This window comes from Sminthopsis crassicaudata, chromosome 3, assembly GCF_048593235.1.
Source record: "Sminthopsis crassicaudata isolate SCR6 chromosome 3, ASM4859323v1, whole genome shotgun sequence".
Taxonomy (NCBI): Eukaryota; Metazoa; Chordata; class Mammalia; order Dasyuromorphia; family Dasyuridae; genus Sminthopsis; species Sminthopsis crassicaudata.
The window spans coordinates 181,117,722-181,141,522 of NC_133619.1; the positions used below are offsets into that span (position 1 = coordinate 181,117,722).

At 34.9% G+C, this 23,801-nt stretch overlaps 1 protein-coding gene across 1 annotated transcript in view; it reads right to left on the bottom strand.

The window, feature by feature from the left end:
- Positions 1–8,588, bottom strand: part of ECRG4 (ECRG4 augurin precursor) — a 72,038-nt gene extending 63,450 nt beyond the window's left edge. Inside the window, exon 1 of the mRNA XM_074299684.1 lies at positions 8,518–8,588. The gene's annotated coding sequence lies outside the window, so the exon portion shown is untranslated. The remainder of the gene's footprint in view (positions 1–8,517) is intronic.
- Between the last annotated feature and the right edge of the window lie 15,213 nt (positions 8,589–23,801).

Genomic DNA, 23,801 nt, shown 5'->3' on the forward strand with positions numbered 1-23,801 from the left:
ATGACATGTCTGTCTGAATACATACATATTCATGCCTATCTAAGATATGTCTATCTATCTATCTATCTATCTATCTATCTATATTTGTATGTCTATAGATTATCCAGATTGAAGGTATTGTGTGTATATACATATATAGATATAGATATGTAAACACATATAATGTATATATATGTTTGTACAGAGAGATAAATATACATATATTCATGCCTATTTAACATATATTTATATTTATCTATATATCTATCTGCATAGAGGCAGTATTATAAGTTATGCAGAATGATAAAGATATACTAGTATACATACATACACACACACAATAACACTATGCCCAAAATATAATTATCATGATGGCACTGTTGGTGGTGCAGCTAGATGGTGCAGCTGGATGGTACAGCGGATAGAGCACTGACTCTAAAGTCAGAAAGACCTGAATTCAAATCCTGCCTTAGATACTTAACATTTAAAACCTCAAATAAATCAAATAGAATCAAATAAAAGATGCCCATTGATTGGGGAATGGCTAAAAATAATTATAGTATGTAATATAATGAAATACTATTATAAGAAATTATGAATATGAGTGATTCAGAGAAATACAAAAAGATTATACAAATACAAATGTATACAAATACAAAAAGAAAATACAAAATGATTTAGAACAAATTAATTAGAATCAGAAAAATAATATAGCCTCCTCTTCAAGGCCATTTTATGCCCATATGCTGTCCACATCACTTCCTTCTCCTAACTGTTCTCCTATAAACCTGAACTATAACCAAACCAACACTACTGTTGAATATGGAAAAGGAAGGAAACAATCACCCAAATCCCTCCAAGTTAAGGGGATAGAGAATTAGTGTTTATATAGCACTTACTATGTGCTACACTGTGCTAAGTAAGTGCTTTTTACCAATGTTATTTCATTTGAGTCACACAACAATACTATGAAGAAAGTGTGATCACTGACCCTATTTTAAAGTAATAATTAACTGTGATGAATGTGGTTTTTTTCTACAATGAGGTGATTCAAGGCAATTCCAATAGACTTGGGATGGAAAGTGCCATCCTATCTATAGCAATTGAACTATGGAAATTGAATGTGAATCAAAGCAGAGTATTTCACTTTTTTTTGTTATTGTTTGCTTGTTTTTTTTTTTCTTTCTTTCTTATGGCTTTTTTCTTTTTACCTTTTGATCTACCTTTTGATCTGATTTTTCTTACACAGAATGACAAATATGCAAATGTTTAGAAGAATTGCACATGTTTAACCTATATCAATTGCTTCCTGTCTTGGGAAGAGGGGAGGGAGGGAGGAGAGAGAAAAAATTAGAACATGAGGTTTTGCAAAGGTGAATGTTGAAAACTATTTCATGTATTTTTAAAAATACAAATAAATTTAAAATAAATAAAGGCAGTCACTGCAAAGAAATTTTTAGCTCTAAGATTCTTGGATTTTGTGACATCAAATTCTAATATTCATAAAGTATTTGTTATATTCACTTAACTGAATCTTATTATCACTAGCAGCCTAGGGGCTAAACTAAAATTCTTTATGCGGGAATTTTGTAAGATAGAGTTATGAGGCATGTAAAAATGTAATTTACTGGGGGAAAGGAAGGAGAATCTGAGTCCTGAACATCTCTAAATAGGCCAATGATATGTAGTTATGGCCCTGAGAGAAAAAAATATATGGGACACCTCTCCCATTTCTCTTCATGGCCAACCTTCTAGATAATTCTAATCAAATTAAGAAAGATCATAAGACAAGGCAGCTTTTGGTTCCCATATAACAAAAAGCTGCATGGATTGTTGAAACAAGGACATATATAAGCTAAGTTACCTAGGGTAGGAAAATCTCCCAAAGTGAAAGGGGAGGAAAGTAGGCCCCATTTAAAAATTTAAAAAAGCAGAATATGAGGTTGTTTTTGCCCTTAAAAAAAATAAAAGCTATTTAGAAATAAGTATTTTCCTTGTGGCTTCCTAGTGCAAAATCTGCAGCTTAACAAGATCTGGGTTCAGAGTTAATTCATTTGGAAAAATCCATCTCTAATACCTGAGGCCAAATTCATTTTGTCAGGTATCTATCTCCACATCTGGAAACATAATTGGATTAGCCCTTTTTATGCCTGACCACCACAAATAATCCCCAAACCTAAATGAATTAGAGCCATAGCTTCAGAGTCAATGCCCTAAAGTCAAACAGCTGCTTTTCCATAGGCTAAAAAGTACCCCCTTCAAAGGAGAAAGAAATGTTTAAAAAGCCTATAAATGTGTATAATTAGATTTAGTTTCTTCAAAAGCACAATACCAGAATTAGTCAATCAGTAAGTATTTATTGAATATCTACTATATGCCTATAAGTTTCAGAGAAGGTGCCCTCATGTATTGATAAAGGAATGGATTTTCCTCATGTGGTAATTCCCCAAACTAATAAAATCACACAGTGAATTTATTTCTCTTCTTGGTGCCTTGTGCTGGCTGTTTTTCATGTCTAAAATGCACTCCTTCCTTGGCTTTACCTCTTAGAATTTCCTGTTTCCTTTAAAACTCAGCTTAAACAACACCTTCCTTTCCTATTCTGGGATTCTTTCTACTCCCTTTCCCAAAATTACCTTTTTAAACATTATGAATATCCATGTTATCTCTCCTTTAGAATGTAAGCATCTTAAGGGTAGGAACTACTTCCTTTTCTATCTTTGTACACACAGTAGCTATTATAGTGCTTACACAAAATAAGTGCTTCATAAGTGCTTGTTGATTAATAATGAATGGTGTGTTGAAGTCAGCTGAGGTTAGTGTGAGCATTTACACCTTAGAAATTACAACAAATCTGCTCTGTTTATTGTTTTGTTGATTGTCTATTCAAGAGATGTTAAACTAATGGCCTACAGGCCTCATGGGACCAGATTAAAATGTAATTGGGAAATATTTGACAAAACAAATTAAATTACAACAGAACATAGATAATGTTCATTTTGGATTCTCTAAGAATAAATATGCAGCCATCAGGACCAATGGAGTTGAACTATAGTAGAAATAGTCCACTAAACCTTGCATAAGGATTCCTGGCGACAGAAAACCAATATATTATTTCTGTCCTTTTATATTTTATTGTGTTAAGTAATTTTAATCTGCTTGAATATCTCTGGGTCTAAACTGAAGTGTTAACGATTCAGATTACATTTTAAAGTGTGTGCATAAATCCTACTTACTCCCTTGTCCCCCAGCCTAGTTGTTTTGTTGTTGCTGTAGTTTAAAGCTTTTTTTTTTTCAAAACATATGCATGAATAATGTTTCAACATTGACTCTTGCATAGTCTTGTGTGTCAGATTTTTCCCTCCTTCTCCCTACCCCCTCCCCAGATAGTCAGCAATATGTTGTACATGTTAAAATATGTTAAATCCAATATGTGTAAATATAAAATTCTCTTGCTGCACAAGAAAAATCAGATCAAAAAGGAAAGAAAATGAGTAAAAAAACAAAATGCAATCGAACAACAACAAAAAAAGTGAGAATGTTATGTTGTGATCCACATTCATTTCCCATAGTCCTCTCTCTGGATGGCTCTCTTCATCACAAGATCATTGGAACTCAGCCTAGTTGTTAAATATTTACTTATGCATCTCTATATTACTCTATAAACATTGCTTGAGCTCAGCAGGAGTGCAGTGGAAGCCTCAAAGAATGAAGTCATCATCAGATTGGAGGCCTAGTAACGGTAGTCTAATAATAATAATCATAACTGATATTTATAGAGGCTTTAAAGTTTGCTAAAAGCCTTACATCCATTATCTCATTTGAGTCTCATGATACCTCTGCATTTTGGCCTGATAGAATCTCATGCCTTAGAATCAGGAAGATCTGTGTTTGGAGTCTTGCCTCCAATACATAGGAGATATGTAACTACAGGCAAGCCTTTTAACCTTTTCGTGTCATGTAAAGAGAATATCCATATCCAGTGTGGCCTAGACAGATGAAATTGAAATTCCAGACAAAATCAAACAATCACCCCCCTCCACCCCCAAGATAATAACCTAAGATAAGTAAAATATAATGCATTAACACAGTGTGAAGAGACCCCGGATTTCTAAAGATGATGCTAGTGGAGTTTAAGCTCTGGACTAGCTTGATGTCTGAGCCCAGTGACTGGACTCTGTTTCTCCTATCAAAGCAACAAACTAGATAAATTCTCATCATCAGATGATCATTTTGGGTGGAGGAGGGAACATTCCCTTGTAAGTGTTGGGGAAAGAAGTCAGGGCTACAGTAATTCATGAAGGCTTTTACTTGATAGTAATATAATCTGTCAGAGGGGGTGAAATATCCACTCAAATTATGGATCTTTGGAAGTAGTGAAGGAAGTAGTGAAGAATCAAATACTAAGTGCTAAGGATGCAGTAGAAGTTCAATTGAGTTGGGAAATAGCTGGGAAAAGTCTTGAAAGGAGTAGGCTTTAACCTGAACTTTGAAAGATGGGTAATTTGTTTTTGTAAAGAAGAATGAAAGGGGCACTCAGATGGTGCAGTGAATAAAGCACTGCTCCCGGAGTTAGGAGAACCTAAGTTCAAATCCAGCCTTAGACACTAAACACTTACTAACTGTGTGACCCTGGTTCATATCGCGTCACAAAAATAAATAAATAAATAAATAAATAAAGGAGAATAGAGAGGATTTTTCAGGTCAGAACAACAAGAGTAAAAGTACAGGAGGAGGGATTTCAAACTGTTTTGAGTTTAAAATGAAAATCTTGATTGCAGCATAGAACTTTTGGTAGGAAACCTTAGTTAGGCAGCTAGATAAGTTATTGGGGAGTCATTTCAGTCATGTCTTTTTGACCTTTTTTTGAGATTTTCTTGGTAAAGATCCTGGAGTAGTTTATCATTTCTTTCTTTAGATCATTTTACAAAGAAGGAAACTGAGGCAAACAAGGTTAAGTGGCTGGTCTAGGATAATAATAAATGTCTCAGGCCAGATTTAAACTCAGAAAGAGGAGTTTCCTGACATTAGGTCTGGCACTCTATGTGATGGGTCACTAATGAGCATAGTTTTCATGTAGGGATTTCAGGGGCTATTTATTTTAATCCCCTCATTTTACAGATGAAGTTTATGGAGATCAAGTGAGTTGCTGAAGATTTCATAGGTAATAAGTATCAGAGGCAAGATTAAAACTCAGCTTCTCTGACTCCAAGGTCAGTGTTCTTTCCTTTATCAAGACTTGGTATGCATCCATACACATATACACATACATGGAGATCATAGGATCATGGAACTAGAATCAGAGGTACCCAGCCAACCCCTTTATTTTATGGTTAAGGAAACAGGATTAGAAAGGTTCAATGTCTTGTCTAAGACTACAGAAGTAGTCAGCATCAGAAATCCATTTTTCTTCCACTATACCACTTCAACATTGGAAGCTGCTTCATTCTGGACTTGGGCCATACCATGATGGTATATTTAGGACTGAGGGAGTATGGAGAAATCCCTTTTCTAGGTGGAAACAAGCCCAAGACCTAACCAGGAACAAAGAATGACAGGGGAAGGCCCAAGTGGAGATCATCTTTGATGAGGAAAAAAAGCCTTTAGAGATGATGTAGGTCTTCGGGACGGAGTCAATACAAAAGGAAGACAATGCAGAGGAAGTCCTCAGCTGCCCATACTGCTACTCCAGGATAGGCTTTTTGCCACTGTCAAGATACACCTGTCAAAGATGGCAAATTCTAAGTCTTTTGTGGTTGAGCTGTTGATTGATGACTATTCTTTTGTATTGGACTTTGTGGAGAGATCTATATCTGGAAAGGAATAAAAGTCAAGTAGAAAGAACAGCCATTTGCTGGGCTGAAGACTTCATCTCTAACATAGACTATGGCTCCAATAGTCAAAGAGATATTTTATCCTACAGCCAAGAGGATCCCATTTTTGGTTTATTTTTCAAAAACTTGGAAATGGGCATTCCCTTCTTCCATCATCACCAATCTGCCTCTCATCCTTTCACCTCAATATATGAAAGACTCATCTTTCTGAGTTCAAATCTGGTCTCAAATCTGATCAGATCTTACTAGCTGAGTGACCCTGGGCTAGTCATTTTACCCTATTTGCCTCAATTTTCTCATTTGTAAAATGAACTGGAGAAGGAAATGGCAAACCACTCCAATAAGCTAGTCAAGAAACTCCAAAGGGGCTTGCAAAGGGTTAGACACAACTGAAACAAGTGAACAACTCATATTTCTTTTTCTATATCTTCTTACTTCTTCCAGCTACTATACTTAGTCAATTTGCAAATTTACACCTTCCAGGGGAAAATCCCCACACCATATAACAACACGGGGTGGAGGAGTATTGGCATTTAGTCATGCCAATTAATTGATGAATGATTATACACATTGGTGCTATAGAACCAAACCACTCAGTTATTTGATTTGCAGCTACATAAGCAAACAGGAAAGCAGGATTACGGGCTCCAGAGTCCCAGAAAATATGTTTCAGAGTCTGGTTTGTGCATCTATCTATCACTGCAACTATTGAAAAGAAAAGATGTTATAAAGAAAGTGTAAATCAATAAATTAGTTATGTGACTAAAAAAAAAAACCTGTCTGTTTACTGTCTATCACTTCAAACACAATACTGAAAAAAAAATGTATAAAGAATGTATCAATCAATAAATTAGGTATGCTATGAAAGAAAAAACTAGAAAACTTACAGTTAAAAAAATCTACCAAAATTCTAAAAATCAAAGAAAAATTTTAACAAAATTGAAAGGAAAAAAATGAATGAATAAAACTAGAAAATAAGTTTTAAAAAATAAGATTGGTTATCTAATTTGATTAGGGAAATGAAATGTTCCCTAGGCTACTGTCCAATTATCACAAGTCTAAGACTGACCAGAGGCAAGATAGATAGGCAAAGATGTACTGTCACCACAGCTGCCATTTTTTTTCTTTTTCTCTTCTTCAAAACTCTCACACCTCCTGCATCTTATCAAGAACAGAATCCAAATTATATTAACTATATTGTTAATGAGGCCAGTAGGAAAATTGGCCTCAATTATTGAATCCCAATGGAAACATTTTGCCTAAGGAACACTTCCCAATAATCAGGGGTGTGCTGGAGCCAGTTCAAATCTTTCCCATGAGCAAATTGTTAAATTTTTCAACATGAACACTTACACCTTGGAAATAGGCAAACATTACACTCTCAGAGCTCAATTTATTGTTTTGTTAATCATCCAGACTTAAAGTATTGGAGAAAATGTTAATAATTTTGATTAAACTTAAAAGTGTCTATATGAATATGAAAATGTGTTTAGAAGAATTGCATATCCTTAACCTATCTTGATTTGCTTGCAGTCTAAGGAAGGGAGGAAGGAAGAAAGGGAGAAAAATTTGGAGCACAAGGTTTTGCAAAGATCAATGTTGAAAATTATCTTTGCATATATTTGGGAAAATAAAATACTATTTTTAAAAAGCATGTCTACATACTTTTTTCTCATGAAAAGTCAATTGTTTAATATTTACCTGCATACTACTACTAATATTATGATTAAAGCATCATAGGTTCCACCATGCCATTAGAAATCTTTCTAATTGTCTGATGGGCAGCCTGGAAGCAGAAGGAAAGGCCAATGGGCTGTGTCCAGAGTACAGGTGAATTTCAAATTTAATTTAAGAGAAAAAATTCCATTCTCTTCTTGTTAAGGACTATACATAAGTGAAGGGGCAGGTCAATTCTCTAAGAGCCTCCACAGCTGTGGATAACAAAACTTGAAGGAATTGCAAAGCAGCCTTTGCTGATGCAGATGTTGCTTGTGGACTGGGAATGAAATAAATTAGAGGCAAAAGGGAAGAGGAGAGAGGTCAGACAACTGCAACTGCCTCTCATTCTAGAGGTCAATGCAAGTGAAAGTAATTTATAGTAATAGTATAGTAATCTTAAGGTGAAAGAGTTCTAAAATTGGGAGGTGATTTCCGTGTACTGACCCTCTAGAGAGCTTATACCATAGAAAGCTTGGTCAAGTTGATTAGGGCTAGATCTGTGCATTTAGAGATTTTTAGCAGATTCTTGGAAGTTTATTACAACCCCTAGTTGCTAGTTGCCTTTATATACTTTAAAATTATTTCTAGATGGCATAATGCATGGGAAAGGATCATCCTGATTTTTTCTTGAAAATTTATTTCCCAAATGAGTCAGAATCATATTTTTAAAATAATTTCTCTTCAGTGACTCTGGAAATGGTCTGTTTAAAAATGTTTAATATAGGAGCTGCTTGACTAGACTTTCAAAATGTAATATTTAGAGGCAAGGATATTATTTATCCAATTTATGTTTATGTCATTTTTGAAACATAGGATTTTTACTTATTCCTTTAAACCTTATTGCTGAAAACATAAAAAAATGGAAATAAAACTAGTGATAATAGCACTGGGTAGAGGAAGGGCTTCTAAAAGGTAGCCCACCATAGAAGATGACCTCTTCTATTTGAATTCTATGTTTACAATTAAACATCAGACAAGGAAGTACCTTTAAATCAAACTTTCATCCCACTTCTATAATAAGTTCTGCTTTCTCCTCTTTTTTGGTGAGATGTACTTGTTTTTTAATATGAAATACAAATCTCTAATATGAGAAAGTACATGGAAGTTCTCTTCTAGTTTTTAAGCCATCATCTGTGCTTGTGTTTATCTGTCACCTGAAGTGATAATTATCTTTCTGTGACATCATAACTGCCTGCTGTAGAAACCATTATCATGTCACCAGCTGAGGATTGAAATTTTAAATAAGGAATAAGCAACAGGAGCCAATGAACCCCTAGGAAGCCAGGATTCAATTTTCATGCAAATGTTAAAATTAATAAAAACAAAATGAGTGAAATGTTGACAACTTTGCTTATTTGGCATAGACATTTTCTACTCGATATGAGTTATAACTTTTTTCCCATAGGAGCTGTAAACTAGCCTTTCATTTCTCCTGATTTAATACTTCCATTTTGACAAAGCTATTGCTAGTTCCAGAACATCTATCAAGCTTTCCTTTGTCATGGGGTAGGATTAGAGAAAAGTGAAAAGTGTATACAGGAGAAGAGAGGTAGTTTTGAGAGAGAGAATCCAAGATTGCTCAAACTAATATTATACTGTACTTAAGGTTTAATGACACTTTAGCTGGTTTTTAATTTCTTTTTCTTTTTTCCAAAAAGAAAAAAAAAGTAGTGAAATGGAGTTATTGGTCTAAACATTTTCCTGATGGAATTTCAATGATTTAATTTACATTTTTCCTATGAATTGGTATGTGCATCAATTTATTTCCATCTCAATATATGCCCTAAAAACTTAAACAATGCTAAAGGACTAGGGTTTGGATTCTAGTCAATTGACTATTCTATATAAATAAAGATTAAGAAAAAACTTAGGACCCACACTTAATACCATATACCAAGATAAGATCAAAATGGGTCCATGATTTAGGCATAAAGAATGATATCATAAATAGACTAGAGGAACAGAGGATAGTCTATCTCTCAGACATGTGGAGGAGGAAGGAATTTATGACCAAAGGAGAACTAGAGATCATTATTGGTCACAAAATAGAAGATTTTGATTACATCAAATTAAAAAGCTTTTGTACAAACAAAACTAAAACAAACAAGATTAGAAGGGAAGTAACAAATTGGGAAAATATTTTTACAGTTAAAGGTTCTGATAAAAGCCTCATTTCCAAAATATACAGACAACTGACTCTAATTTATAAGAAATCAAACCATTCTCCAATTGATAAATGGTCAAAGGATATGAACAGACAATTTTCAGATGATGAAATTGAAACTATATCCACTCATATGAAAGATTGTTCCAAATCACTATTGATCAGAGAAATGCAAATTAAGACAACTCTGAGATACCACTACACACCTGTCAGATTGACTAAGATGACAGGAAAAGATAATGATGAATGTTGGAGGGGATGTGGGAAAATTGGGACACTGATGCATTGTTGGTGGAGTTGTGAAAGAATCCAGCCATTCTGTAGAGCAATTTGGAACCATGCCCTAAAAGTTATCAAACTGTGCATACCCTTTAAGAAATATTAAAGAAGGGAAAGGGACCTGTATGTGCCAAAATGTTTGTGGTAGCTCTTTTTGTTGTAGCTAGAAACTGGAAAATGAATGGATGCCCATCAATTGGAGAATGGTTGGGTAAATTATGGTATATGAATGTGATGGAATATTATTGTTCTGTAAGAAATGACCAGCAGGATGAATACAGAGAGGCTTGGAGACACTTACATGAACTGATGCCGAGTGAAATGAGCAGAACCAGGAGATCATTATACACTTCAACAATGATACTATATGAAGACATATTCTGATTGAAGTGGCTATCTTCAACATAAAGAAGATCCAATTCACTTCCAGTTGATCAATGATGGACAGAAACAGCTACACCCAGAGAAGGAACACTGGGAATTGAATGTAAACTGCACTACTGTCTTTCTACCCAGGTTACTTATACCTTTGGAATCCAATTCTTACCATGCAATAAGAAAATTGGATTTACACACATATATTGTATCTAGGTTATACTGTAATAATTTAATATGTATGGGATTGCCTGTCATCTAGGGGAGGGAGTAGAGGAAGGGAGGGGAAAATTTGGAAAAATGAATACAAAGGATAATGTTGTAAAAAAAAAATTACTCATGCATATGTACTGACAAAACAATTATAATTATAAAATTAATTTTAAAAAAAGAGAACTAAAGAAATGGGATAGGAAAAAAAGAAAAACTATGAGGTAAATACTGGAAGAAATCTTCTAAACAAAATGATAATTCTGTCATAACTACAAGTAAACCCCCCCCAAAAAAAAAGGTTAAATGACTATAGAAAACTCCAAAAAGCATGAAAAACCTAACAAGATTTGAAGAAAGAAACAAGGAATAAAATTAGAGTGTTTAATGGAAAACTCAAAAGAATTGGGGGGCAGCTAGTTGGCACAGTAGATAGAGCATCAGCCCTGAAGTCAGGAGGACCTGAGTTCAAATCTGGCCTCAGATACTTAACACTTCCTAGCTGTGTGACCCTAAGCAAGTCACTTAACCCCAATTGCCTCAGCAAAAATAATAATAATAATTAGCTTAGAACGAACACTGGATGCTCTTAACAAAGTAGTGGATTTCTGGCAAAAAGAATAAAGAAAATGTATACATGTGTGTATATATATACATTTTCTTTATTCTTATATAACAAAGATTCCAAGAATGACATTAAAATTCTTCCCAAACTGAAAGAATGTGTGAGGTTTCTACCAACAAAACCAAATGATTTTTAAGACTGGGCTTTGGGAAATGACAAGAAACACTAATCTTTATAAAAAGCAAAATAAAAGAAAACAACTAAATACTGTGCTTCAGAATATAATAAAATAAAATTGGTTGGAAGTATTTGAAATCATAAGATAAAATCCATGGGATGTCATCACAATTAAACTCTATATTTAAGTCATTTAGAAATATAGCTGCCAAATTTTAGAGCATTCAAATCAGAGAGAATATATTATAAATTGCCAAAGAATATACATATCAAAAAATAAAAAAATAAACCAAACTAAAACAAAACAAAAACTCTTCAGTCTGAATCATGTAGGATTATTCAGTGTCAGCAAGAAATAAAAGGAAAATTTGATTTATAGTATATTGAAAAGGAAAGGAAAACAATTTGAACACAAAATTTAACATAATCCTGGGGGTAGGGGGAAGAGAAGGACTACTAAAGCACCCCTTTTGAGAAAAAAGTTGAGCAGAGTCTTTGAAATATAAATATAGAATACAAATGAAATTTAAGGGTGAGTAAATATATTTAAAGAACTTTAAAGCACCTAGACAATAAGACAATTGCTCTTTTCAAGTCCTTATTTATGTAAAGGTAATTAAAAGGAACAAATTAAGAAAAAGTCTGAGATTCCAGTGTTCAAAAGGAAATATTCTAGAGAAGGAGAGATGTAAGTGAGGAAAAATTCTAGTATTTCTAGATATTGGGATACCACAGATAAAGGTCATTCAATACAGAGGTTAGACAGTTATGGGGAAAATGGAGTTTATGAATTATATTATATACTAATGCAGGGCAAGCATTCACAAAGTAATAATAAAAAGTGATACAAGGACACTCTCAAGGTATCTCTTAAGAACTTTACAATCAATTGTATGATATGGAAGACACTGGCACAGGACCATCCAGCATAGAATGCCCTCATTAGAGAATGCTCTATAAGCATAGCAGAATTGAATTAACCCAAAGGAAACACAAAATATGCAAAATTAGAGAAGTTACCCCAAATATTCATATGGACTGTTTGTATCCAACCTGAGGCAGAGCTTTCTGAACTCATATCAATATGATCAGCCACAGTCGGACACACTGTTACTCAATTCTAACATATCTTTTGGTCCTCTTTGAAAATAAGAACAACAGGGGCGGAGCCAAGATGGCGGAGAAGAAACACACGACTCAGTGAACGTCCTCACTCCCTCACAACCAATTAGATAAATTAAGTCTCAGAATTAGCTCAGGACTGATAGATACCACAAGGACTGGAAGCACGACTTACCAGCTGAAGAGAATCTGGAGTTTCAACAGGAAAGGTCAGTTCTCAGGGGAGGAAGAAGAGAGACCAGCACAGACGGTGGGGTAGGGGCACACTGCGCCCATTGCGCTGGGAAGGGCTCTGGGATCAGAGAAGCCACTGAGGTAAAGGAATCTGGCACAGGCTGTTAGCTCTTCTCTGCTAATTATTTAGCAGTTCAGAAGAGAAAGCCAAAATATTTTAAAACTCAGATTAGATTTCCCCTCCCCCCCCACCCTGGGGGTGACTCGGCAGACTTGGCACCAGGGGGTGTGGCCTCAGATCCCTCCTGAGAATAGCTAAGAGATTGACAAGTGGGTGGATACGGCCCAAGGCAACACACACTGCCTAGCTTAGCTGGAGGGAGTGGAACTCAGCTCCAGGAAGTCCCAGAGAAGCAGAACCTTTGAACTAGGGACCGCGGTTTCTGGCAGACACTTCCAGTTTGAGCGCAGGGGCTTCTCACGTCACCTGCTGCAGACATCCACTCCCCACCAGGACACATAGGCTGAGCTTCTTGCTGTCTTCACTATTCTACGCCCTCAAAGCACAGCAGTGCTAATCACCTCTGAGGCGCTTCCAGGGAGGGGGTGGGGAACTCTCTCCCAGAGCTCTCTCTTAGCGCGGGCACGGGGGCCGCTGCATCCATCCGGTCTGGGAGGAAGCTGGTAAAGAAGTAAATAATTTCCTACCCCAGGGACAGACCCCAAAACATTTTTTAAGTATGAGCAAAAAAGCTAGAAAAACTATAGATTCCTTCTATACAGAGAAAGAGCGGGTACCCAACCCCGAGGAAGTTAACAGCAAAGATTCAGAAGATAACAACCTAAAGGGGAACGATTCCTGCCCCCCATCACATAACTCTCTCCTAGAAGAAGCTCTTAAGAAATTGAGGGAGATCGAAGAAAAATGGGGAAAGGAAAGAGAAGTTATGATAGAGAATAACAACGTCCTGAAATTGGAGTTGGAAAAAATAAAGAATTCACAGGAGATGCAGGGAAACAAAATTAGTGAATTAGAAAAGGTTAAAAAAACACAGGAAAGTAGGATTTCTGAATTGGAAAAGATAAAAAAGTCTCAAGAAAATAGAATTTCTGAATTGGAAAAAGAAAATAATTCTCAAAAAAAAAAATTAGGGAAATGGAAAAAAATTCAATAGAGCAAAATAATTCATTTAAAAACGAAATTGGGCATTTACAAAAAGAACTAAAAACTGTGAAAGAAGAAAATAACTCCTTAAAAGTCAGGATGGAACAAATAGAAATGAATGATTCACAGAGAACCCAAGAATCAGTCAAACAAAACAAAAAAAATGAGAAGCTGGAGAACAACGTCAAATACTTACTGGGAAAATCTATAGACCTGGAAAATAGATCTAGGAGAGATAATCTGCGGATTATTGGACTTCCAGAAAACTATGACCAAAAAAAGAGCCTAGATTCTATTTTACAGGAAATTATCAAAGAGAACTGTCCAGAGATAATAGAAACAGAAGGGAAAGTAGATGTGGAAAGAATTCATCGAACTCCTTCTGAAATAGACCCTAAAAAAAGAACACCACGGAATATTGTGGCTAAGCTGCAGAATTACCACACAAAGGAGAAAATCCTGCAAGCAGCTAGAAAAAAACAATTTAAATACCAAGGTGCCACAATAAGGGTCACCCAAGATCTGGCTGCCTCCACATTAAAAGATAGAAGGGCCTGGAACCTGATATTCCGTAAGGCAAAAGATCAAGGACTGCAACCAAGAATGAACTACCCAGCTAAGTTTAGCATCTTTTTCCACGGAAGAAGATGGTCATTCAATGAAACAGAGGAATTCTATATGTTTCTAAGAAAAAAACCAGACTTAAACAAAAAATTTGATCTACATCCACAAGACTGAAGAGAAACAGAAAAAGGTACACAGAACCCTTGAGAACTGTAACTCTGTTGTGGGTATATAAAAAATACTCAAGGATAATTTGATTTTACTGATATAAAAGAAAAAAAGGGGGGTGTAGTAAAGGGAAGGAGGTCGGTTCAGAAAAAGGGGAAGGAGTGATAAAAAGAGGGAAACTACATCCCAGGAAGAGACATAGAAAATACACCATATCTGAGGGAACTTAGTGAGGGGGAGAATCATTGTGTGAATCTTACTCTCATCAGAAGAGGCTCAAAGAGTAAATAATTAACATATTTGTTTTTCAGAGAATTTTCTCTCACCTCATTAAAAGGGGGGAGAGGAAAAGGGAAAAGGAAAAGGGGAATAAGTGAAGGGACTTGGAGGGAGGGGGGAGGGATCCTAAAAAAAAAAAAAAAAAAAAAAAAGAGGGAGGGTTGCGCGTCACAAGGGGGGTCTGTAAATTAAATATCGGGGAGGGGGATCAGGGGGGTCAAGGGAAAAAAGCATAATCTGGGGATAATACGATGGCAGGAAATACAGAATTAGTAATTTTAACTGTAAATGTAAATGGGATGAACGATCCCATCAAACGGAGACGGATAGTAGATTGGATCAAAAAGCAGAACCCTACAATATGTTGCCTACAGGAAACACACTTAAAGCAGGGAGATACATACAGAGTAAAGGTAAAAGGTTGGAACAGAGCCTATTATGCTTCAGGTAAAGCCAAAAAAGCAGGGGTAGCTATCCTTATCTCAGATCAAGCAAAAGCAGAAGTAGATCTCGTTAAAAAAGATAAGGAAGGAAACTATATCCTGCTGAAAGGTAGCATAAATAATGAAGCCATATCAATACTAAACATATATGCACCAAGTGGTATAGCATCTAACTTTCTAAAGGAAAAGTTAAGAGAACTGCAAGAAGAAATAGACAGTAAAACTATAATAGTGGGAGATCTCAACCTTGCACTCTCAGATTTAGACAAATCAAACCACAAAACAAACAAGAAAGAAATTAAAAAAGTAAATAGAACATTAGAAAAACTAGGTATGATAGACCTTTGGAGAAAACTGAATGGCAATAGGAAGGAATATACTTTCTTCTCAGCAGTTCATGGATCCTATACAAAAATTGACCATATACTAGGACATAAAGATCTCAAAATTAAATGTAGGAAGGCAGAAATAATAAATGCCTTCTTCTCAGATCACAATGCAATAAAAGCTACATTCAGTAAAAAGTTAGGGGTAAATAGACCAAAAAGTAATTGGAAACTGAATAATCTCATCTTAAAGAATGACTGGGTGAAAGAGCAAATTATAGAAACAATTAACAATTTCACCCAAGATAATGATAATGATGAGACATCATATCAAAATCTTTGGGATGCAGCTAAAGCGGTAATAAGGGGAAATTTTATATCTTTAGAGGCTTATTTGAAGAAAATTGAGAAAGAGAAGATTAACGAATTGGGCTTACAACTTAAAAGGCTAGAAAAAGACCAAATTATAAACCCCCAACCAAAAATTAAACTCGAAATACAAAAATTAAAAGGAGAAATCAATAAAATTGAAAGTAAAAAAACTATTGAATTAATAAATAAAACCAAGAGTTGGTTTTATGAAAAAGCCAATAAAATAGATAAACCTTTGGTAAATTTGATCAAAAAAAAGAAAGAGGAAAATCAAATTGATAGTCTTACAAATGAAAAGGGGGATCTTTCCACCAATGAAGAGGAAATTAGAGAAATAATAAGGAGTTACTTTGCCCAACTTTATGCCAATAAATTTGATAACTTAAGTGAAATGGATGACTTCCTCCAAAAATATAGGCTCCCTAGATTAACAGAGGAGGAGATAAATTGCTTAAATAGTCCCATTTCAGAAAAAGAAATAGAACAAGCTATTAATCAACTCCCCAGGAAAAAATCCCCAGGGCCAGATGGATTCACATGTGAATTCTACCAAACATTTAAAGAACAATTAGCCCCAATGTTATATAAATTATTTGAAAAAATAGGGGATGAAGGAGTCCTACCAAATTCCTTTTATGACACAGACGGTACTGATACCTAAACCTGGTAGATCGAAAACTGAGAAAGAAAATTATAGACCAATCTCCTTAATGAATATTGATGCTAAAATCTTAAATAAGATATTAGCAAAAAGACTTCAGAAAATCATCTCCAAGATAATACACTATGATCAAGTAGGATTTATTCCAGGAATGCAGGGCTGGTTTAATATTAGGAAAACTATTAATATAATTGACCATATTAATAATCAAATTAATAAGAACCATATGATCATCTCAATAGATGCAGAAAAAGCATTTGACAAAATCCAACATCCATTCCTACTAAAAACTCTTGAGAGTATAGGAATAAATGGATTATTCCTTAGAATAATCAGGAGTATATATTTAAGACCGTCAGTAAGCATAATATGCAATAGAAATAAACTGCAACCTTTCCCAGTAAGATCAGGAGTGAAACAAGGTTGCCCACTATCACCATTACTATTCAATATAGTACTAGAAACGCTAGCCTCGGCAATAAGAGCCGAGAAAGAGATTCAAGGAATTAGAGTAGGAAATGAGGAAATTAAACTATCACTTTTTGCAGATGACATGATGGTATACTTAGAGAACCCCAAAGACTCTGCTAAAAAGCTACTAGAAATAATTCAAAATTTCAGCAAAGTGGCAGGATACAAAATAAATCCACATAAATCCTCGGCATTTTTATATATCACTAACAAAATGCAACAGCAAGAGATACAAAGAGAAATTCCATTCCAAACAAATGTTGATAGTATAAAATATTTGGGAATCCATCTACCAAAGAAAAGTCAGGAATTATATGAGAAAAATTACAAAACACTTGCCACAAAAATAAAATCAGATTTAAATAATTGGAAAGACATTCAGTGCTCTTGGATAGGCCGAGCGAATATAATAAAGATGACAATACTCCCCAAACTAATCTATTTATTTAGTGCTATACCAATCAGACTCCCAAGAAACTATTTTAATGACCTAGAAAAAATAACAACAAAATTCATATGGAAGAATAAAAGGTCAAGAATTGCAAGGGAACTAATGAAAAAAAACTCAGAGGAAGGTGGTCTAAGTGTACCTGATCTAAAGCTATATTATATAGCAGCAGTCACCAAAACCATTTGGTATTGGCTAAGAAATAGACCGGTAGATCAGTGGAACAGATTAGATACAAAGGACAAAAAAGGGTACATCTATAGCAATCTAATCTTTGACAAACCCAAAGATTCCAACATTAGGGATAAAAATTCATTATTCGGAAAAAACTGTTGGGAAAACTGGAAATCAGTATGGCAGAAATTAGATATGGATCCACACTTAACACCATATACCAAGATAAGATCAAAATGGGTCCATGATTTAGGCATAAAGAGGGAGATAATAAATAGATTAGAGGAACAGAGGATAATCTACCTCTCAGACTTGTGGAGGAGGAAGGAATTTATGACCAGAGGAGAACTAGAGATCATTATTGATCACAAAATAGAAGATTTTGATTACATCAAACTAAAAAGTTTCTGTACAAATAATACTAATGCAAACAAGATTAGAAGGGAAGTAACAAATTGGGAAAATATTTTTAAAAACAAAGGTTCTGACAAAGGTCTCATTTCCAAAATATATAGAGAACTGACCATAATTTATAAGAAACCAAACCATTCTCCAATTGATAAATGGTCAAAGGATATGAACAGACAATTCTCAGAGGAAGAAATTGAAACTATATCCACTCACATGAAAGAGTGTTCCAAATCACTACTGATCAGAGAAATGCAAATTAAGACCACTCTGAGATACCACTACACACCTGTCAGATTGGCTAAGATGACAGGAACAAATAATGACAAATGTTGGAGGGGATGTGGGGAAATTGGGACACTAATACATTGCTGGTGGAGTTGTGAAAGAATCCAGCCATTCTGGAGAGCAATCTGGAATTATGCCCAAAAAGTTATCAAACTGTGCATACCCTTTGACCCAGCAGCGCTACTACTGGGATTATATCCCAAAGAAATACTAAAGAGCGGAAAGAGACATATATGTGCCAAAATGTTTGTGGCAGCTCTTTTTGTTGTAGCTAGAAACTGGAAGATGAATGGATGTTCATCAGTTGGAGAATGGTTGGGTAAATTGTGGTATATGAAAGTTATGGAATATTATTGCTCAGTAAGAAATGACCAGCAGGAGGAATACAGAGAGGGTTGGAGAGACTTAAATCAACTGATGCTGAGTGAAATGAGCAGAACCAGAAGATCACTGTATACTTCAACAACGATACTGTATGAGGATGTATTCTGATGGAAGTGGAAATCTTCAACATAAAGAAGATCCAACTCACTTCCAGTTGATCAATGATGGACAGAGGTAGATACACCCAGAGAAGAAACACTGGGAGGGGAATGTAAATTGTTAGCACTAATATCTGTCTGCCCAGGTTGCATGTACCTTCGGATTCTAATGTTTATTGTGCAACAAGAAAATGATATTCACACACATGTATTGTACTTAGACTATATTGTAACACATGTAAAATGTATGGTATTGCCTGTCGTCGGGGGGAGGGAATAAGGGAGGGGGGGTAATTTGGAAAAATGAATACAAGGGATAATATTATAAAATATATATATATATAATAAAAAAAATTAAAAAAAAAAAAAAAAAAAAAGAAAATAAGAACAACAGCCACTTTTAGCTGAATTAAGTAAAGAAAGGTTAAAATAAAGGTATAACAGTTGAACTGAAATAAGTTAGACAAAGGAACAATCTGATTTAGAGAGAGTAAGTGATGAGGTTTAGATTTGGGGTACCCAAAAGAAATTAGGGTTTCTGGTGGTCAGGGAGTTAAATAAGGTCTAAATGAGGTCTAGTGACAGCCCAAAGGTAGGGATTTCTGGGATTCCCTTCTGGTGGCACAAGAGTCCCCTGTAAAGGAATTTACAAAACCAAAAACCTAGATTGATAAAAGAGGTTTATTATGGGGTTTGGAAATGAGGTTAAAGTGTAATCTAGTTAAGGAAATAGGTGAGAGTAAAGAGAAGGGTCACTGGAAACCATATTCCAGTGGACAGAAGCTCCTAGGGGTGCCAGGCATGGCATAGCTGGCAAGTTTGGAACCTCTGCAAAGAGAGGGTTTTAATTTGGCTCTTTTATAATAGGGGATTTGGGCTACAAGCTGAAGGGGGCTCGTGGGTGGAGTCCCAGGTTGGCTCCTCAATGGGTTTCAGCTAGGGTTAGAATCTGAATTGAATTCAATGGGTTTCAGGATTGAGCTGGCCCCACTCAGATAACAAAGATGAAGCTGTTTATGCTTGGGGTGGAGTCCCCTCATTGAGGCAAAGTTGAAGAAGGTTTTCTCCTTTAAGGATTTTTCAGAGTTTTGGGGTTCTCTCTTCATAAGGAGGAATGCCTAAATTAGAGAATAGATTAGGAAAAGGATTTCTCAAGCAAACCAAATTATAGCTACAAATGAAAGGAAAAATAGGGTGGCTTGAAATGTGGCTTACTCACATTTATATGTGGGTAAAAAGAGGGGAGAATAGAAATAGATTGCCTAAACAAAAGAAATTACAGTGCTGAGTGTTTCTTTTTTAAATGAAGATTTCTGAATAAGAACAGCAATGAAACATGCTGACTCCACTATTGTTTGAAATCATGATAGAAATGCTAGTACCTAAATCAAACAAGGGAAAGATATTAAGGGAATAAGCATACACAGAGAGATCATAAAATTATCTATTTGGAAATGGTACTTAGAGAATATTAACAAAACAACAAAAGATATAATTGAAATCATTAATAGTTTTAGCAAAAGTGGATACAAAGGAAAACCATGATATAATCAATTTTCTCTGTATTACAAATAAAACCTAGAAGGTAGAAATATGAAGAGAAATTATATGTTAAATGACAATAAAACACATTAAATATCTGGAAATTAATGTAGCCAAACACAAATAGACATAAATAAAACTGCAAAAAAAATTTTTACAGAAATAAAATATACATTATATCATCAAAGAACAAAATGATTGAAGACAAATTCTTTATTCAGTCTACATTAATATAATATAAATTATAACATGGTTCAAATTATGTTAATGATTTACTATTTTGCCAATCAAGTAATCAAATGGATACTTTATAGAATTAAACAAAATAATAAATTAATTTTGGGAAATAAAAGGTCAAGAATACCTTATGGCATTAAAAATTCTTAAAAGTTGTTGTGCCACAGTTCCCTTTTAATGTCCTGACCCAGTTTCCCTAATTGTCCTATTCAGTTACTCTGTCGAAGGTAATTATTCCCTCTTAATATTAGTATAAAGGTCTTATATCTTAAACCAGTGGTCCTCAAACTTTTAAAATAGGGGGCCAGTTCACTGTCCCTCAGACTGTTGGAGGATCAGACTATAGTAAAAACAAAAACTCACACTCTGTCTCCACCCCTCAGCCCATTTGCCATAAGTGGGGGAGGGCTGCACATAAACGTTCTCAGCAGGATACATCTAGCCCCATGGGCTGTAGTTTAAAAACCCCTGTCTTACACCTTAGGCTATAGTCATTCCCTCTTAATGTTTTGTTTTTTGGGGGTTTTTTTTTAGGTAAAATTAAGTCATTCTTTAATAGTGAATTAGTCAGAGGATAGGAATAATTATCAAAAGAAGAAATGAAAATTATCATCAAAAATAAGAAAAAAAAGATAAAATCACTAAAAATTACACTGGGGACCCTGAAGTTTCTGGAGTGAGCAGAACTCCCCCAATGTGAGGGGAGCAGCTGCCAGCTGGGAAGTGGCTGAGGTGACTTCAGGAGTCCAGGGGAGAACTTTTTTTTTTTTTTTATTTTTTTAAATTAATTTTATAATTATAACATTTTTTGACAGTACATATGTATAGGTAATTTTTTACAACATTATCCCTTGTACTCCCTTCTGTTTCGATTTTTCCCCTTCTTCCCTCCACCCTCTCCCCTAGATGGCAGGCATTCCCATACATATTAAATATGCTATAGTATATCCTAGATACAATATATGTGTGCAGAACCGAATTTTTGTTGTTGTTGTTGTTGTTGCAAAGGAAGAATTGTATTCAGAAGGTAAAAATAGCCTGGGAAGAAAAAAAAATGCAAACAGTGTACACTCATTTCCCAGTGTTCCTTCTCTGGGTGTAGCTGATTCTGTTCATTATTGATCAATTGGAAGTGGATTAGATCTTCTCTATGTTGAAGATATCCACTTCCATCAGAATACATCCTCATACAGTATTGTTGTTGAAGTGTATAATGATCTCCTGGTTATGCTCATTTCACTCAGCATCAGTTCATGTTAGTCTCTCCAAGCCTCTCTGTATTCATCCTGCTGGTCATTTCTTACAGGACAATAATATTCCATAACATTCATATATATAATTTACCCAACCATTCTCCGATTGATGAGCATCCATTCATTTTCCAGTTTCTAGCCACTATAAAAAGACCTGCCAAAACATTTTGGCACATACAGGTCCCTTTCCCTTCTTTAGTATTTCCTTGAGATATAAGCCCAGTAGTAGCACTGCTGGGTCAAAGGGTATGCACAGTTTGATAATTTTTTGGGCATAATTCCAGATTGCTCTCCAGAATGGTTGGATTCTTTCACAACTCCACTGACAATGCATCAGTGTCCCAGTTTTCCCACATCCCTTCCAACATTCATCATTATCTTTTCCTGTCATCTTAGCCAATCTGACAGGTGTGTAGTGGTATCTCAGAGTTGTCTTAATTTGCATTTCTTTGATCAGTAGTGATTTGAAACATTCTTTCATATGAGTGGAAATAGTTTCAATTTCATCATCTGAGAATTGTCTGTTCATATCCTTTGACCATTTATCAAATGGAGAATGGACTGATTTCTTATAAATTATAGTCAATTCTCTGTATATTTTGGAGATTAGGCCTTTATCAGAACCTTTAACTGTAAAAATGTTCTCCTAATTTGTTACTTCCCTTCTAATCTTGTTTGCATTAGTTTTGTTTGTACAAAAGCTTTTTAATTTGATGTAATCAAAATCTTCTATTTTGTGACCAATAATGATCTCTAGTTCTCCTTTGGTCACAAATTCCTTCCTCCTCCACATGTCTGAGAGATAAACTATCCTGTGTTCCTCTAATTTATTTATGATCTCATTCTTTATGCCTAAATCATGGACCCATTTTAATCTTATCTTAGTACGTGGTGTTAAATGTGGGTACATGCCTAGTTTCTGCCATACTAATTTCCAGTTTTCCCAGCAGTTTTTGTCAAATAATGAATTCTTATCCCAAAAGTTGGGATCTTTGGGTTTGTCAAACACTAGATTGCTATTTTTATTCACTATCTTGTCCTGTGAACCCCTAACCTATTCCACTGATCCACTAGTCTATTTCTTAGCCAATACCAAATGGTTTTGGTAATTGCTGCTTTATAATATAGTTCTAGATCAGGTACAGCTAGATCACCTTCATTTGATTTTTTTTTCATTAATTCCCTTGAAATTCTCGACCTTTTGTTCTTCCATATGGATTCTGTTGTTATTTTTTCTAGGTCATTAAAATAGTTTCTTGGGAGTCTGATTGGTATAGTACTAAATAAATAGATTAGTTTAGGGAGTATTGTCATCTTGATTATATTTGCTTGGCCTATCCAAGAGCACTTAATTTCTTTGTTTCTGGAGCTAATGCTCTCTTTGTTTTCAAAAAAGGGAAAAGGGCCCTGAAAACAATCTTAAACTATAAGCCTATGAATTTGCCTTTGATTGTTAGTAAAATTTTAAAATATTAAAGGTAGAAAAGGAAATAATGATCACAAAGAATCAGTGTAGCTTTAACCAAGACTAGTCATTCTTGAACAAACTCATTTCCTTTTTTTTTAAACAGGTTTATCATATTGATAAATCAAGGAAAATACTGTAGATATATTTGAAATAGATTTTTAGCAAAGCATTTAAAAGAGTTCGTAATGCTATTCTTGTGGATAAGAAAGATGTGGGTTAGATGATAATACATTTAAGTGAATTTGTAACTGCTTGAATGCCTAGGCACAAATGTTTTGGCATTAATTTAGATGTTTCTAGTAAAGTTAGGAGAGATCTGAATTTAGCCCACTGTTCTTTGATGTTTTCTTTACTGACTTGGATAAAGGCCTAAATGGTATGCTTATAAAATTTGCATATTATACAATGGTATGTGGAGTAACTTGCCTTTTACATGACAATTTGGATCTAAAAA